Genomic DNA, 13,917 nt, shown 5'->3' with positions numbered 1-13,917 from the left:
CCAGTATCTGGAACGAGAACACACGTGTCTACAGGTGCCAGCATTGCGTTTTTACGCGATAGACCAATAGTGACGTCAGCGCTCCCCGTAGCGGCGAAGGCTCTGCTCTGCTTGCTGCCCAGTTTCCACGTGCTGTGTTTGTTTGACGCGGTGGCGCTGGCCTTGTGTGCGGTGTCTGGACATTTCGCCTCTGCTGGTTCGGAGTGGAATGAAGCTTTTGACACCTTTACACCATGGGATCTCTGACCGGTTGACTGAGCCCTCGACGACGCTCTGGATGGAGAGGCAGTAACGACACTGAAGGTAAGACTTCAGTGACTTGAATCGTAGCTGACTGATCTCGGGAGGTAGCGGGTAGCGTTAGGCTTAACCACTTCAGCCTTCGCGCCAAGGTGCGATGGTTTACGGCGATCGCTTCAGGCTTCGCTCCTAGGTGCTGGCGGCGCGATCCTCGCTGTTGTCCCTGAGCCTTCCGGTCATTAGTTTGAAATACTCAGTCGACTGAAAGCAGCGTTTTTTTTCCTGAATGTGTTTTCAGTGCTTGAAAAACGTGCTTCGAGCGGCGAGGGTGACGATGTTGCAATGCGTTACAGTCGCAAAGTTTGCTCAATAGCTTACATGTGAACCAGCCTTTACTTTGCAGTTCTGGGTCTTAGTCCTATCCAAGGAAAGAGCAAAATGCTAGAACTTGCTAGAACATGCTAGAACATGTCGTGCTGCTAGTGCATCACGTCAACACGTGCTGTTGACGCTGTTTATGTAAATCCCTCAGGTGGATGAAAAAATGGAGACGTGAGGGCCTCGTGTAGTTCCGCGGGACAGCGCCTGCCTTGTCTTCTGGATGACTCATGTCTTTCGTCGAACAGCGTGCGTTCGCGCGCACGTGACTGTATTGTGAACAGCATTCTTTGCCTAGAGCATGTAGGAGATGGTGGTCATGCGCATGTTTCAAGCCACTTAGAATTGAATGCCAACAATGCAATTCCTGTTCCGCTGTCCTAATTTTGCATGCGTTTTCACAACGAAGAGGAAAATAGCTTGGAACTCGGAGCTCGCAGGGACCCTCATTCTCTTGGGCATTGGGGACGCCAGTGTACACAGAGCACCTTGAATAGCTGGAAATCCTCTAATCTACAGGCGCGCGATGCTCCTTCCTTGCAGTTATTATATTTTGTGTGCTTTTGTACAGGGCCGGCCCCAATCCTTTCTTCCTATTGACCCTTCTTTCCTTCTCCTCTCTATCTCCTTCCTGTTCGTTTTACTGTTGTCGACCGCAGATCAAGTGATAAGTAGCGTGGTTAGCAAAATCTTGTTCTTTACTTTATTGTTCGAGATAGCAGGCGAATAACAACCGACGACAGATGACTAACAGATGATAAAGGTTAACAGTGTGTGTCACTAAGCTGTTCCAGTTGCGGCTCTTTCAATCGGGTGAAGCCTAGTAACCTCTGAATTTCAAGCACCAACCGAAAGTGTTTCGTCTTGGCAGCCGTTCGTGCGAGTTCTGGACGCTTTGTTGGTAACAGGAAAAATTGAATACCCATGGTACAGCCAGCCGTTGTGCATCAAGCGGGTGATATTATTTGCAGAAAAATGCTGCAAGATGCTGTCTGGCAAAAAAAAAAAAAAAATATTTCGATGTAGTCACCCGGACATTTATAAAGGTATGAAAGAATGTGCGCCTTGCTTGTCTAAGGGTATGCGTGGCACTGGTCACCACGAGTCGCCATTAGTGATTCTCACTTTGAAAATTGATCTCAGTTATTTAGCAAACGTGCACTTGAATGATAGTTTTTGTGTTCATAACAGGCGTGGCTAATAGTGAGGAGGCCTAAAATACTATCAAACATTTCAAACTTAGGCCGTGCGCATATCATTTGGTTATTGCAGGTCCAGATCGATATCGCGTATTATTTTATAAGGCGAGACCTTTTTGTTGGCTCATGGGTAGCCAAAATGTTCGTAGGAGGTATTTGCAGTAAAACGTTCGCACAAACTTACAGCTAAGAAAATATCTGTTTCTAACGAGAATCGGACCCCTATCTCTTCGATCCCCAGTGAGCGCGCAAACCGCTACTCTGCGCCAACCTCGTGAGAAAGCGATCGTAATTCTCCTTGCCTAGCGTTATAGAAAGGTTTCTAGCCTACATACTAGCCATATGATAGTAGTAGCGATGACAATGACGATTCAGTTGGTGATAGTAGCAATGATAATGATGCTTCAGATAGTGATAATTTTGGTAGCAGCGTTGACGAGTGTAGTGCATTTAGTTGATAATAATGACAGCGATAATGATTATGATAGTAGGAATGACAAAACTGCATCTCTTCCCGAAAGCGGAATCCAAATAAGCGCCATGAGGCGGAGGCAGCCGGGACTTGGGAGCAAAGGCAACAGCGTACGCATGGAGAGCTCCGTTCTTAACTGGGGGATTCATCTATCACACAGAGGCATTCTTAGTTTGCGTTGTTTAGATTACGTTCGGCATGACAAAATGTAGATGTTACTTATTTATACAAATACCTCACAGGTTCCAAACATGGAACATTGTGTGAGGGGGAGGAGTTACAGTGTATCAAAAGAAACAATGGTACATAGTTTAAAATACAAAAGTTAACAGTAATACAGGACTAAAACTGCAAGTATTAGATCATACATGGGAAGTAATAAACCGAGGATTATGACATTCTACAATTGGTAGCGGCATTGGACGAAATCAACCTGCACACAGTGAACGCAATATAAAAAAAGGTACTCAATTCGTTTTTGAATTTTAGTGGGTCAGATATGTTAGCGATGCTTTCGGGAAGACCATTCCAACCCTTTATAGCCCGTGGCAAGGCAGAGAAGTTAAATGCATATGTTCGGCCGAATAGACGTTGTAAACTTATATTATTCAGGCGGTGGGAGGTGCGAGTCGGTCTAGTAAGTGGCACTGTTGATGCATGGTGACTGTAGATTAGTTTATGTAGCAAGCAGATAAGCGCGATATCCCGACGTGATTGTAAACTTGTGAGTGATAAGGACAACTTGATGTTAGTCACGCTGGTATGGCGGCTGTAATCATGGGAAATAAAACGTGCTGCAAGGTTTTGAATAGCTTCTAGGGATTTGATTAGATATTCTTGATGTGGTGACCAGATGGCTGATGCATATTCTAGTTGAGGACGAACGAAAGTTAGAAATGCGAGCTTACGAGTAGAAATAGGTGCGCTATGTAGATTTCGCTTTATATAGCCGAGCGTGCGTGATGCTTTGGCGGTTATATTTTTAATATGCGTCGCCCATGAAAGATTTTCGGTAAGATGAACGCCGAGATATTTATAAGATGTGCGGGGTAGTGAAATTCTGTTGAGTGAATAACCGTAGGTTGAGAGGGAATGCTTCCTACTGACTGTCATTATTTTGCATTTTTCCGTGTTAAGTGTCATTTGCCATGATCTGCACCAGTTAGTTACGTACTCCAGGTCCTGCTGAAGGATGACATGGTCAGTGAGAGAACGGATTTTACGATAAATTATGCAGTCATCAGCGAACTGTCGGACTGATTATCTTATGTGAGATGGGAGGTCATTAAAGTATATTAAAATAATAAAGGACCGAGGACGCTACCTTGAGGAACTCCAGATGTGACGTCGCTAAGGGGTGATGAAAAGTTATTGAAAACAGTGAACTGCTTGCGAAATGACATAAAGTTTCTAATCCAAGAGAGTGTTAGGTTGTCTAAATTAAGCAATTACAATTTAGCTATGAGGCGACAGTGGGCGACGCGGTCAAATGCACGAGAGAAATCAATGAATATGCAGTCAGTCTGGCAATTTTCGTCCATGTTCTTAAAGAGGTCAGTAGTAAATTCTATTAATTGTGTGTCACAGGAGAACCCTTTTCTGAAACCGTGTTGGTGTGGGAAGAAGAAACCGTTTCGCTCCAGGTGGAAGGCAACGTTAGATGCAATGATGTGTTCTAGTAATTTGCATGGAACACTTGTTAGCGATATGAGGCGGTAGTTACTGACAGTGTTTATTACCAGATTTATACACGGGGATTATTTGACCAATCTTCCAGTCATGCGGAATTTCGCCAGTTTCTAATGACTGTTTGAAAATATGACAGAGAATGAGGCTAGAGGCATCTACAGTGTGTTTTAGAATTTTGGTATTTATTCCGTCTAATCCTGAAGAAATAGATATTTTGAGACTTTTGATTAGAGATGCAATGCCTTCTATAGTGATTTCTATTGCCCTCATGAAAGGGAAATCGGTTTCTTGTGGGCTAGGTAGGTTGGAATAGTCTTCGTTAGTGAAAACAGATGTGAAAAAATCATTAAAAACTGTTGCACAGCTGTCCTGAGGAATGGGACATCCGGTTGCATCCAGTAAAGAAATATTGTCAGACGTGCGTGATGGGGGGGGGGAGATGGTTTTCCAAAATTTGACTGGATTATTTTTCATGAGCGATTGAAGATCATGTGACAGAAATTTCCGCTTCGCCTTACGGACGGCATGGCAGTATGATGCTTCACATAACTTATATTGTGTTTTCGAATTCTGCGTGCAAAGTCGCTTCGCTGATTTAAAAAGGCGTTTCTTCTTGTTTTTTAATGTACGAAGTGATTTGTTAAACCAAGGTTTAGATACGTTAACACGAAACGTTATTAGAGGAATGTAATTGCGCACGAGTTCTGTCATTTTTTCCTTATACAAAGACCAGTTTTTGTTAGCAGACCGGGAGGAAAAATCGCGAAAAAACTGTTCAGAGAAACATTCCAGACCACGATTTATAGCGTTGAAGTCAGCCTTGTTATAATTTAGGATTTGTTTAGGTTGAGCGCGACGTGAAAAAAAAGGAGCATTAAGTGATAACTGTAGAAGTTTATGATCGCTGAATCCTTCATCAAAAGTAATGTGCCTGACCCTGTGCGGAGAAGTAGTTAAGATAAGGTCTAAAATATTAGCTTCTCATGTAGGATGGTCTACCAACTGGACAAAAGAAGTCTAGTGTAAGTTGTACGAATTCATTGGAAGCAGAGGAATTACAAGATAAGTTACACCAATCAATGTCAGGGTAATTAAAATCTCCAAACAAAAAGATGCCAGACTTAGGAAATTTATTTCTAATGGCAATGATATTGTCATGAAGGTCGGGCACAAACTTAGGGGGACTGTCCGGAGGTCTGTAGCAGACGCCCAAAATAGAGTTACCCAAGCGGGATTGTATTGCTACCCATACGATTTCTACTGCACTAGGGATATCGATAAGAAAAGACTGAATGTTATCTTTAACTGCGATTAATACTCTACCACCTTTTTTGTTCATCCTATCTTTACGGTAAATTTGAAATTTATTGCTATCTGGCAGAAATTCTTCGCTACTAACGTTAGGGCGCAACCAAGTCTCTGTTAAAAGCAGTACGTCGCAGTTGCTATTATCGAGATATGAACATAGTTCAGTGCGTTTAGGGAAAAGGCTACGTATGTTAGTGAATGACAAATGCAGCGGCGGACATGGAATGATATCGCTAGTTGGCTAGACTGGGGCATTGATAACTCTATTGGTTTTACGTCGTGGCTATCTTGAAACTTCGGTTACTTGGTTAACATCAGTGTCATAAATGTAGACTAAATCACCCATGCGAAGTTTATCAACACTTAACTTGTAGGCGGTTTTTTTGGACTTCGCGAATTCTAGCACTTTTTTCCTGGCTAGCCGTGTATGAAACGAAAAATCTTCACGTACAGCATAATCGGTTACTGCGAGAAGTAATCTGTCGACCAACAGTTTACAGGAGGCAAGTGTGCAGGCGAAATTATTTGGGTCCAGTCGCGTAATTCAGTCACCTAAAACGTGCTGTACAAGGTATGATGAAGCGTGAATTGTATATTCCTTGGTAACAATACGATGGGAGGGAATTGCCAGGCAGTGCTGTAATAAACTTATTTTCGAGAGCACGCCTCCCGTGTACGCATACCACCCACTGTGAGTGCAATAGGCAGAAAAACGAATGCGATATGCAATGATAGAACGAGCGCGGGGAAAAAGAAGGGGCATTTAAACGACAACGTTTCACACACACGGACGATATCTCACTTTTCAATAAATAATATTTGTTTCATCTCAATTTTATTTTTTATGCCCGCTTCTTAACTTTTGTAATTTTGTTTTTATACACCAATACATGGCATTGTCGAACGTTGGCTTTCTGTTCTAAGGAACTAGACACATTTGAATGCAATTTCAAGTGTTAAATATTTTTTTTTATCTAATTGAGCTATTACACATTAGGTTTTATTAATTGAATAATTGAGAATTGGCGTTTCATTAGGAACGTCCTGGCCCCTTTCAAGTATTTTTTTGAATTCTTGATTTTTACATTGATTTCATTATTTCGTCATCGCCTATCACACACCAATCAATCATCGATGACTAGAACAACAAATTACCAGGATACGATTCTTTTAAAACGCCCCCGATGAGTTCAGAACGCAGTGCTGGCTATTGCAACTACGCCGACGGCTTCTCGATCGAACGAACTTAACAAGCTATCGCTTAATAACCACATATCAATGCGTGTATCGTACGCAGAGCGCACGAATATACAAGAGTGGACTTGAATGATGTCATCAAAATCGCTTTACGATTAGGACATGACAGCGCTCGAAAGTGATATATTCTACGGCTCATTCTTGCAAGGCTGCAGCGATCATGATGCTGGCATACGTCTGTTGGCTTCTAGATCATAATCCTCTGCACTAATTTGCGAACAAGGAGGTTTTATCCGACTGCCAGCGATCGCATGACATGTTGGTCATTGAGCGAAAATTCGATCATCGTTCCAACGCGATTTGTTCTGAAGGACAATAAAACAAATCGAGTGCTTGTACCGAAAAATACGCAGATGCACGAGTATGCACGCAAAACTCTATCTACAATTCAAGTATACAATCAGGCCCTGCCAACTCATGACGTCTCCCCCGTCGCACTTTGCATGCCACCAAAACCCATTTTTGTGCCGTTTCCAAAACTGAAGAAAATTGTACCACTCGTCTACTTATTTGCATTCCACCGCGCAATAGCTTTATGGTATAAAAAAAAAGACAGGTCAAACGGCCCCTGCACGAGACCTAACCCACTGTACCGCGCCGCCCGCACCGATTTTGCCTACCAGGCCGAACCACGCACATTGCAAAGCATCTGTGCAATGGGCACAGGGCATCATTAACCTGTCATATATGTTAGGCGGAAAGGTCGTAAAACAGCGTTTTCCCGGTTTAATGTATGTTGACGATATTGTGATGTTAGCAGATAACCAGGGAGACTTGCAAACTCCAGTTAAGTATTGCGGAGACGAAGGGGACGCTCTAGGTTTCAGTTTTAGCGCAGTTAAGTCGGGTCTGATGATTTTCAACGGCTCAACTGATCAGGGTCTTAACATTCAAGCCGATGAAATACCCAGAGTGGCAGAATATAAATATTTCGGGGTAAACGAAGGATTGGAATGCATTGAAAAGCATGAGCAATCACTTTGGGCAAAAGGGCAAAGAAATGGCGGGATAATGAAGCATAGGGCATTGGGGAGATACAACAGGTATCAGATGCGGAGGGGTACTTGGAAAGGAATAATGGGGCCCAGGCTTACTTTCGGAAATGCGGCTTTGCGCCTATAAGCAGAGGTACAATTAACATAAGAAATAAATCAGAGAACCGTCGGACGATTAGCAGTGGGTGCCCACGGCAAAACCACAAATGAGGCGGTACAGGGATATATGGCTAGGCATCTTGCGAAGCACGGAAAACTCAGAGTAAAATATATATGAGGAACGCCTGAGGAAATTTGACAGTAACAGGTGGGCAGCTAAAGTATTTAAATACCTATACCTAAAAAGCGTTGATTCACAATGGAAAAAAAAACTAAGAAGATAACTAGTAAGTTTGGTGGTCACAAGGACGAAGAAATAAAGAGCGCTAAGCAACAGGTGAAAAATAAAATTGGATAAATTCTATGGAAAAGAAACAGTGTAGAACTGTACCGGAAGTGAAAAAGGCAGATTAGGAAGGAAGCTTTCTTTGATAACTGAAGAGCTAGTGCCCGACTTCTTGAAGATAGATCAGGGTGCCTTAGAACATGCAGCTACAAAAGAAATTTAACCATGAAGGTGACACGTGTGCAGTACGTGGTAAATCCATAGAAACGATTGAACATCTTATACTCGAATGTGATGGTATCATCCCGGAAGCCGATGCAGGCGCAGTCACTCTTCCAGTGGTCCTGGGGTTTAGAGATACCAGTGGTCGGGCGAATGAACCTGAGGCGGAAGCTAGCAAAAAAAAAAAAAAAAACGACTTTAAGACTGGTGGCTCAAAAGCAGAAAAGTCATAATGTTAGATGTTAGTAATATAGAAACGAAAATTGAATAAATGGTAGGATGGTATAGTTAACCTACCTAAAACAATAATTAAGATATAGAAAAAAAAACTAGCATCATAGCAACTGCTATCATCCTGTTTCAAAGGGGACGCTCCTATATTCCATCCATCCATCCTGTGACATAATGAGTCTCTCCCCGCTCGCGTTAAATATAAGGGGTTTTAATAATCCATTCCGTGCGATCTAGATATTCACCTTCTCTGGTGATGGCGGATATCTGATGGGAATCGAGCTTTCTTCAGTAACATACTGCGCACGCGCAAAACCTCGTCCGCCATTTTTGTTGTGCATGCTAAGTGAAAATGGGGACGCATTCTCCTAGGAACGACGTTTCCTCGGTGAACAAATGCCGTGAAATAATTATGTTCAGTGGTATAGTCGCACACAACTCAAGAATGAGGTGACATAGTTGTCCTGTGGTACAGTTTCGGCGCTGTCACTTACCTCCAAGTGAGCTGCAGGAAAACAGCAAAAGCTCTGTAGAAACTCTGTCCTCTATTCCCTGCAACAGAGGGAGGCTTATTCGAATCGCATTCAGGCAAGTTGTTATATGCAGAAATATCGATGAACTTCTCGCGGGTCTTATTTACGGGCTTGAATACCTACCATATTTTACTGATCAAAAGTCGCTGGCACAGGATGAAGCAGGATCATTCTGAACACTAACGAGCATCAAATTCACCAAATCTTTTACATGCTATATTTGAACTGCGTAAGTATGTCGTGCTTTCTTCGCGATTTTTGGCATGCATTTTGCAGAGTACTTAACCGCGGCGACGTCTTTCCACCTCTTGACCATTAATAAAAGAGCAGTGTTAATTGCAGTAGCCACATTGTAGTCGTTCGATAAGTTAACTCCGTCTATGTCCGCGAAATTAACATGGTTTTTTCTGGCACTGAAGCAGTGGCAGCATAAAATTGTGTCGACTTCATATACGTGGACTTGCAAAGGGCCACGCACACTTCTTCATCGAGCAGTTCACATAATTCATTGAAGTACTGAAGTATCTGGCCTGTTGGCATTGTCCTTGTTGCTTGGCAATGTCTCCGCACAAAGTCATAAAGACAGCCGTCCTGCTGCATCTCCATTTTGTATGAAAGAGCACTGAGCAAGTGTTGAAGAGGAGCCTCAGTTCACAAGTCAAGCCAGTGTTTCGACAAGTGTACTTGTCTTCGTCTGGGCCATTTGTGTTGTTCCTCTTGTGCTGCATGTTCCAAAATGGTCGGGACGAAGTCGTGAATCACACGTTCCGCTCCCCTTTCTTCCTCCCGTTGTCGGCGTCAGAGATGGGGCAGATTAGGCTGGGACTTTATATTGACCTCTGCGTCTTCGTGCAATGCTTTCACCGTATTGTGGCGAGACGATGAGAGGGGCTCCCGAATACGGCCGTAGAGCCTTTTTTCAAATGATCCGTTACCATTTCGGTGTTGCAGTAACTATAAATTGGAGCACGGCTTTCGTCTCAGACTTTCTGCCTGCAAGAACTTGTAAATCTCCATTCTCGATGCATTAACCAACCAGACTTTTTTTTTATTTGTGGCCCATCTTACTGTAGACGTCATAACTAATACAAAACATAGCTTGAGGAGAAATTGCAGTACGCTGTATTCCAAAAGACAACAGCATAGACAGCGCATGCTTTTGAAAGTTCTGTATTCAGTTTTTGAGTTGTTAGTATTCACATTTATGGTTCGTTTTTTTTTCCTTTTTTTTTTTTACAATGACAATAGCGATGACAGCTTAACGTGACTTATCTTCTGGCTATCGAAGAGGGTCAGGAGGAATCAGACTCCTGCCGAGTTTTCAAACCAATTTTCGCCGAACCCTTAAATAGATGATGCAGCGCGTTGACTCGGGACTCAGAATGGGGAGAGAAGTTGCTGCACCTTTCTCACTGCTCCCCGCTCTAAGCCCCCCACTGAAGACAGCTTTGGCATTCGGTTTTTCGTTTCTAGGAAAGTTGAAGTGTTGGCTGGGAAACACACTCTTCTGAAATTCTCGGAAATATATACTTCATCTCACAAGATATGCGCAGCACTGCCAAAGGTAGAGGAGCCCTTGCAATTGCGCTCCTAGGTGCCTCCCCTGCGCACTATAATATAGAAGTTTGCTCCTACTGTCGCTCCCGCCAATTTGGGGGTCGAGAGGCGCCTAGGAGCACAATTGCCTATTGTAGTGCGCGGGATGCTGATTGGACCGGGGTGCCTCTGCCTTTCAAAGTGCTGCAAATATCTTGTGAGAGGAAATATAGGGCGGGTACTTATTAAACTGTTGAGCACGTTTTCAGCACCGCGTGTTTTTGGGTACAAACCGGATATGGCCCGGTTTACCCGGAAATGAAATATTCTGTGTCCGTATTGTATACAGGATGTTTCACTTGAAGATTTCAGCAATATTTGAAGATGACATTGTTAGAAACAGCCTATTTTTTGGCATGTCACTATACGATTTGATGTGCATCATAGTATAAATACAAGGTGTTCAGCGGGCCAGTTGTCATGCACGCGACATCCGACTTTCCGCAGTCATACGAGCCATTGATTTGACTAGGTCGAACCTTTTATTGGGTCCTCTATTCTTGTTTCACTCAGCTCACAGTCCCATTAACTCACTCGTACTGCTTTACAGACAGCAGAGAAATAAATAATCAACAGCGAGACGCGAAAGACACTGCGTTGCGCGTCACAAGGGTGCTGAATACTGCAGATAGTTGCGGTGGCCGTGCACGCGACCACGCCATTGGCGAATGCAGCGCCGGCCTCGACCACCCCTTGCGGGGGACGCCAGGCGAATAGCTGGACGCAACCACAGTACGAAGTGACAAATGCCTCTATATTCTGGAGGTCTTCCAACCACTGGTGTCGAGCGATACTATTACTTCGCGGTTGCTTCGTGGTTGGTGGAAGGTGAAAGGGGGAACCACGTCTCAGTCGGATTAACTACAGTGTTATGAACACCGTTCGAATTCATTGGCTGTAGGACCTGATCTTTATGGGCCCCTGCCGCTAAGCTCTCGAAGTTTGCCAACTTCTCCTGAACAGGTGGTGTTGGCTGTACCAGAGTCCTAGAAAGACTCTGCCTCATACCCATGCTTCGGCATCACGAGACGTGGGTTACGTGCGCTAACATTAACTCACACTCACGTCTACTCATTCGCACTCTAACACATTCACTTACTCTCACACCCACTTACTGCGGGGCATAGTCGAGTGCAACGACCTCGTGCAGAATTTCACCTTAAATTTTAAATTATGGCTTAACAGGATTCCCATAATACCACCGCACCATATACTATCTGCATGTTGCGTAACTGTAGACACCGTTAGGGCCTTCTCTTCGAGCCCACTAAATCTCATTCATTGCGAAAAGCAGTGCAGCCTAATGGAGAAGGGGATAAAGCTTTGAAGTTTGTCCAAGCTTAATGGAATGGAAGAAGTAAAAAAAAAAATAACAGATGAGTAAACGCAGAGTAAAAGACATGGCATCAAAATACAATAGCAAATACAATGGGCCGTATACAAAGCACGACATATGATTGGGAAGATTGCTCTCGCGAAACATTGGCGTTTAGTTTTTCCCGGAATCATGTTGGGCACGGCATTTCGTGCTGCTACTGCGTGCAGGAAAAACTAATGATAATAGATTGATGATAATAGAAATGATGCAGAAGACAGAGGCGAGGTATGATGCGGCGTGGCATGAACGATGGAATGAATACGGTCTGTTTCAGTTCTTTGATACATGGCTTTTCTTGAATAGCAAAATGTTGTAGATCGGATGGCGTGATTCAAGTTTGAAAGCGAGATGGGTGCCAAATGGATGACGCCTATTCTAATTTCGCGCGAATGAGAGTTATGCCTTCTACTTTCTTTATTTCAACGGATGAGGCTTTCAAGTTACGTCGGAGGTAACCGAGTGTGCGTGAAGATTTTGAGTAAATGTTTTGAATGAGGGTTAACCGTGATAGTGATGTGGTTAGGTGGAGGCCAAGATATTTGTAGGATAATCCAGACGGCATGAAGACGAATCTCCCCTCCTGGTATGCCTGGAGAAGGCGAAGGTCATTGGAGGGCCTTCCGATGGGCCCAGTGCTAAGATGCCTACAAAGAAGATTGAAGATTTTTGCCTTTTTATTGTATGGCACTACCAACTCTCCTGTAGCGTATTTCAATAAATAAACAAATAGTAAATAGAAAAAAGTACATTTGGGTCATGCCAGTCAGTGCCAACGTTATCCCTGCGTGTGTTCGGAAGGATGCCCACCGACTGTTTTCGCCGCTGCTCCTCTGGTCCTAGTATGTCTGAAAAAAAAAAAGATCTTTTAAAATAAATAAGTTGAAATTCCCCCCAAAAAAGCCACTGTATTGATTTAACTAAGAGTGACAATTGCATCAATTGTTCCTGGTGTCGCTTTTCTGTCCTGTAAACACACTAAAAGAAAAGCTATGATTTATTTTTGCAGTTTTTTGCAGTTTAAGGTGGTATACATAACACCAAAGATCAGAAAATCAGAGCGGTATAACTCTAATACCATTATCGATATGGCGCCGGAAGATGAGCCCCCCAGGTTGGAAGGCGTCACACATGTTACTGGGGATGAACAAAGGGCGATTCCTAGTAGCTCCAGGACGAATGAAGCGGCTGGGCTAAAGCCAAGGACGCTCAGTTGTGGATGTGTCGGGAAGCGGCCGGAAAGTCCGATGTTGCAAGGAGATATATCACATAGCAACATGGAATGTAAGATCTATGACGCAAGGTAAACTGGATATCGTCAAGCGAGAAATGGACAGATTGAGCATTGATATCTTTGGTATCAGCGAGCTCAAGTGGACCGGAATGGGAGAATTTAACTCCGGCGACCATTATGTCTTTTATTGTGGGCACGAATCCAAGAGAAGGAATGGGGTCGCTCTCATAGTAAACAGAAGAATGGGCAAAGCAGTGCTAGGGTGCTAGGGTACAACCCCAAAAACGACCGAATGATTTCACTTCGGATCCAAGGTCACCCTTTCAACATAACAGTTATCCAAGTCTATGCACCGACCACTGCTGCTGAAGAAGCTGACGTTGAGAGATTTTATGCGGACCTACAATGCCTTTTAGACCGCACCCCATCATCAGACGTCGTTTTTCTCATAGGAGACTGGAATGCTAAGGTCGGGAGTGAAGAAATATCCGGAATTACAGGCAAGTTCGGTCTTGGTGAGCCAAATGAAGCTGGGCAGAGGCTAGTAGAGTTCTGTCTAGAAAACAACCTGACCATAGCGAATACTTATTTTCAACAGCACAAGAGGCGCCTGTACACATGGATTTCACCGGACGGTCTGTACAGGAATCAGATCGATTATATTCTTTGCCGGCAGAGATGGAGAAGCGCTATACAAGCAGTAAAAACAAGGCCTGGGGCCGATTGTGGCACCGATCATCAGCTTCTTGTTGCCAAAATTAAGCTTCGATTGAGGAAAACGCAGAAAACTAGAAGGCCTTTCA

This window comes from Amblyomma maculatum, chromosome 11 (assembly GCF_055883805.1).
Source record: "Amblyomma maculatum isolate TAMU_Amacu chromosome 11, ASM5588380v1, whole genome shotgun sequence".
Taxonomy (NCBI): Eukaryota; Metazoa; Arthropoda; class Arachnida; order Ixodida; family Ixodidae; genus Amblyomma; species Amblyomma maculatum.
This window is presented reverse-complemented; position numbering follows the sequence as displayed.